A 6,000-nucleotide genomic window follows, 5' to 3' on the forward strand; every position below is an offset into this window, starting at 1 on the left:
CATGCAAACTTTTGTCATCTCCATAGCAACTCTGGCAACTCAATTACATACGTAATACTGGGGACTGACTTTTTTTTTTTCCGGGAATAAAAGAAAAAAATAAGAAGAAAAAAAATTCAGGAAACAGGTGAATACAAGGGCAGAGAATCATGAACTTAGAAGTTACTTTCTTTTTCTCTATTTCTAAGTCTCATTGGTAGATCATTTTAATGAATGTATTGTTTTGGATTAAAATATCTTTTTTTTTAATTTGTTTTTGTTCTGGTCAGAAGTTTGTTTCATTTCTTACCAGTGACAATAATACACTGCTGTCTTCTTATAAAATGCAGACGTTACTTCCAAATAGAAGATGATAACGTCCTACGCGTCATGCATCTTAATGATTTACTATTCTGAACGTCATTCTCTAAAACCTTCATTTCATTAGACATCTATATTTAGGTCTATATTTACAAGTCTCTCTCTATCTCTATATATCAATCTACACACCCTCTTTTGATCTCTCTCTCTCTGTCTTTCTATGTATATATATATAAGGCCAATATATATATATAGTATATATATATATATATATATATATATATATATATATATATATATATATATAGGGCCTATATATATATATATATATATATATATATATATATATATATATATATATTATGTAACATACGATGTCACCATATTTAAATAGTGCATCCCTTTATTAATTGCTTTAGTCATGAAAGTATAGTATACGATAACATACATATCTGGCTCTGAAACTAATCATGAGAACATGAAACTTACTGTTTTGTCTTGTTTTGTTTTTGGGCAATGTAATCTGCTACTGATTAATTTAAAAAAAAAAGAAAAAAAAAACCTATTTGAAAATGTTAGAAGTACTATGCAAGGCTTATTGATGTGTTATTGTATTGTTATTTGCTATTGTTTTAAATAAATCACCTAAAAAAGCTGATGAGATATATCTAAATCTATATGTGCACGAATTCACCTCGTCTTAAAACGAGACATGCCGGAAGCCATTTCGCTTCCTCTAGATCGCAAATCAATGTTCCAATTAGCATTCCTATTACCATTTATAGCCAGAGATGACAAGAGATTGCAATTCAAACAATTCTATTAGGGACATTCTGGCTGTTTATTCATGTAGTGTAAACTCATTTCGCGACTCAAATGACTGGAACTAGAATATGTAGCGTTGGCGTCCTAATGGCAGACACAGTATTGAGATATCCAGTATAAGTATAAATTGTATTCTGTAGTTTACTATGATGTAATTTCCGATAACAATAAGACTCGTGCTTGTTGGACGGACTAACATATGACAAAAAAAAAAAAAGGTTTTGAACACGATAGGACTGAAAACATTCCTTCTTTTATACAGGCAGCAGCTTGTTTATTATTGCTCAAAGTCTCATCCAGCCATGATTTGTCTGAATAAAAACTGTGTAAATAAAAGAAACTGATATGGACTAAAACTTAAAGTGAATTCAATTTGGACTAATTAATAAAACGCAGTGTATAAGCTGCGCAATAGTCTATACCATCGTTTCTTAACCTTTTCTTTGTCAATGTACTCCAAGTACCCATGTGGTAAACTTTTAATCTCAAAGTACCGATGTGATAAACTTTTAATCTCCAAGTACCCATGTGGTAAACTTTTAATCTCAAAGTACCGATGTGATAAACTTTTAATCTCCAAGTACCCATGTGGTAAACTTTTAATCTCCAAGTACCCATGTGGTAAACTTTTCAACATACCCCCTCTGCTAAAACTTTTAAACTTTTAATCTCTGAGTACCCCTGTGGTAAACTTTTAATCTCCAAGTACCCATGTGATAAACTTTTGATATCCAAGTAACCATGTGGTAAACTTTTAATCTCCAAGTACCAATGTGGTAAACTTTTAATCTCCAAGTACCCATGTGGTAAACTTTTGATATCCAAGTACCCATGTGGTAAACTTTTAATCTCTGAGTACCCCTGTGGTAAACATTTAATCTCCAAGTACCCATGTGGTAAACTTTTAATCTCTGAGTACCCCTGTGGTAAACTTTTAATCTCCAAGTACCCATGTGGTAAACTTTTAATCTCTGAGTAGCCCTGTGGTAAACTTTTAATCTCCAAGTACCCATGTGGTAAACTTTTCAACATACCCCCTCTGCTAAACCTTAGTGTCCAGTACTGTCCAGGAACACCTCTTTGGTTTAGACTATAGACTTTCATCTTCCAAATACCCCCATGGTCACCTTTTCATCTTCCCGCTCTTCAATTTTAAACTATAAATATCCACTAACTGAAAATTCTTGCGAGTTTCTAAGATTGAGAGACAATTACTCCACTACTAGTTGTGAAAACACAGAAAAATTTTAAAATCTAAATATCTATGGCAACAAAACGAAATGCAGGTGGAAAGGCAGTGGGATTATTATTACTCTTGGTCATTTCCAAGCCCCGATATCCACACGGGGGAGTATCGCCACAAAGTGGAGGTTTGGAGTCCGAGTTTTTTTTTCTCCTAGATGGGTTGCATTATTCAGGCTAAACTGGTTTTGAGGCGCCAGTGTTCCGCCTTTCATGCATTCTCCTGTCAGTTTGATAGAACAGGTTCCGTCGGATTTTTGGGAAAATCACACGTGAAGGCCAGGAGCTGGATTTGACTGTCAGAGGCATTTAGAGACGCAATCCATAAGAGCATTTCTTGGAAAGTGGGAGCTCATCCCCGGCATTGACAGTCCTTTGGAACCCATCTATGGAACAACCAGATAGACCTATTAACTACCTCACCCTAAGGTCAATGTTAATCAACAACCACAAAGAGGAGTGGCTCAACCAATGGGCATCAGGAAACACAGGTAGAGCCATGTACAAAGAAATGAACATGCCTAACAAACTGGACAGTAATAACTTTCTCCCCCGCAAAGAGCAATCTACTATCTTCCAACTAAGGACAGGACACACACCTCTGTTAAATTACCACCTCAATAAAATAAATCCCGCACAATTCCCATTTGTAGACACTGCGCTCACCCTTATGAAACCGTAAACCATATCCTTTTTGAATGCCTTTTCCTAATCCACCTTAGGCAGACCCTACTACCACTCCAGCCCAACATAACCAACACCCTGTACGGCAGTGCTGAACAACTGAAGAGAACAGCTCACTATTTTTCCTTGGCACAGTCTGCAAAAGAGCTGACAGCTCAGCAGCAAAAAGCTGGCTAGAAGAAGAAGAAGAATGGCAACGAAACACATTTTGTTATCTTTGGCCGCTCAAAACAAAACTATCGTATGAAGGCAGATGATGGTTTTAATGTAGACATGCCATTGTCACATTTTGTTTTCAGTGTTGTAATACTATATAAAAACAAGGTTACAATTAGATTTTTCGCTTTCAGAAAAGAAACAAGTAGAAGTTGCATCAGAACTTTGAATGGTCTAAAATACTATGCTGTCGGATTTTCACTATCTTTTCTAGTTTACGAGATCTAAACGTGACAGATAGACGGACAGACATTCCACACAAAACTAATAGCGTCTTTTCACCTTTTGGGGGCTGCTAAAAATGATTACAATTTTCTAACCCTTCCCACCCTCACATCTTAAGAAATAAATAAACCAGGACACATTTTAAATCCCAATGAATTGATAACAAAATGTAGGTCAGACTTGAAGAAACACATCAACCAAACGGAACTCAGGCGAAACTTATACTCTAGTTCCGGGGGAGACAACTCTCAAATAGAAACGGGAACAGAAGTCCAGAGCTTCAATGTAGTTTGAAATTTATTTTATTTTGTTCGTTGTTTCTTCTATCTAGAACAGGCATGTCACACACGGCGTTCGGGGGCCGCATCCCCTTTGCATGCGGCCCTAAAAAATTATCAAAATAATGTTAAACTATTACACTGGAAAATAAAAGATGACAAGCTACTTGAATTGAAAAATAGTATTTGTTAAACTGAACGATGAGATTGAGCCTGTAGTGAAAGCCAGCTACATTTTGTCAAACTTAATTGCAAGCCATAGCAAATCACTTAGTGAAAGGAGTGTATCGTTAACTGTGGCAAGACCGCACTACAAACAGCGATGTCCTTGCTAACGCCGGTATGGACAGTATAGAGGGACTTTTTATGGTCCGGCAGTTACGCTGGGTAGGGCACGTATCCCGTATGGGAGACGAACGTATGCTTAAGGCAGTCTTTTTTGGTGAGCTAAAAGGTGGTCGACGTAACAGAGGCGCCCCACGGAAACGCTTCAAAGACCAGCTTAGGCGCCAACTTTCCTTGGCTGACATAGAAGAGAGCACCTGGTTGCATGCGGCCTCAGAGCGAGACAGCTGAGTCACTCACGAAGGTTGCGGGATACACATTTGAGACCAAAAGAAAATCCACTGCCGAGGACAAACGCAGACGGCGAAAAGAAAATCTAAATCGACCACCTGCGGACAATGGTTATGCTTGCCCTGGATGTGGCAAAATATCTAGGTCACAGCTGGGGCTGCGCAGCCACGGAAAATACTGCACTCCTCACTAATCTTCGGACTCGAAGACCAGCCTTATTATCGTTAAAGCTGCCGAAGTAATTTGTCCAGAAAAGGTGAAAGTATTCAAAGTAATAGCGTTAACTAGGAACACTGTGGCAGTTAGAATAAATGACATGTCAATCAGCTCGCGTGAACAATTAAAGAACAAAATAAATTTTGAATTATTCTCATTGACGTAATAAGTCTATAATAAAAGCTACAAATCACCTCAACGTTCGAGATTATCTGATCAAAATTTGTCGTCAGTGATGATAGTGTCAGTGGCAAACAAACTTCCACCCGATATTAATAAACTTGTATCCCAGAAAGATGTCAAGCATCAGGATAATGAGACAAATGCGCAATCATAGTAATTTTTAATTACCAAATTGTACTACACATTTAGCTAACTAAGGTACAAGTATGCCATTAAATATTGTATTCTATTCTATTGTTTCTAATTTACATAAAACTAGTAAGCTGTTTTGCAACTGATTTTTGGCTGCAGCCCCTCATGCCATAGTAAGTTTTTTATGCGGCCCATACACCTTAACGAGTTTGACATGCCTGATCTAGAATATTGATAATCAACCAAGACACGTTTGGGTCACTTGGTACACACACTTTTAAACAGAATTTCCCATTAACACCGAGCTTTGTAATACATTGCACGTATGGTGCATGGAACTATACTAATGGAACAACAGCTCCTAGTTTTTACTAGGGGAGTGCCGTCGCGCATTTTTTTTTCGCGCATGGTGCAATATGGAGAAATTCAGGAGGATGCAAAAGAAGAAATTTACTCCTCCAGTCACTTGGACTGACCTTCAATGAGAGTAAAAATTTCCTACGCTTTATTTTATTAGATCTCTAAAAACTTCATCCATTTTCTCACAATGTTTTGTGATTTATAAAATTTTCCTGAATAAGGGATCGTCACAAAAGTTATTTTTTTAAGGCCACCCCATTAAAATAGCTGTTTTCAGTACTTTCACATTTGGGTATTTTACACAAAATCTGATTTTTTTTTTATGTACATGAAATCATTATCATCTGTCCCGCGTAACCAAATCCTCCACTTTTCCCGGTCACCAATGTTCTTAACAAGATATCAAGAGAGAGAGGCTGGTCCATTATTTGCGTAGTCCAGCCAGCTTTTCTTCTGACAAACCTTTTTTCGTTTATTCTCTTGAAGGATAATTTTTTTTTTAAGTTAGTCTTACAAAATACAATTCCAAACCAACTCATGCAGTTATCGTATTTTCACAGTTTTGAGGAGTCATTCTTTTTGCCAGCCAGAGTGTTAATTGGCAAAAGTAAAAAAATCATTATTTTAATTTTTTTAGTAAATATTCACAACTCTATCTTTTATATAATAATATATTTTTAAAATAATAATATCTGTTATATAGACATGCTTTAATAGATCTAATAAATGATTAACGCGGCCCTACCAATATGGGTATATTAAT

This window comes from Biomphalaria glabrata, chromosome 7 (assembly GCF_947242115.1).
Source record: "Biomphalaria glabrata chromosome 7, xgBioGlab47.1, whole genome shotgun sequence".
NCBI lineage: Eukaryota > Metazoa > Mollusca > Gastropoda > Planorbidae > Biomphalaria > Biomphalaria glabrata.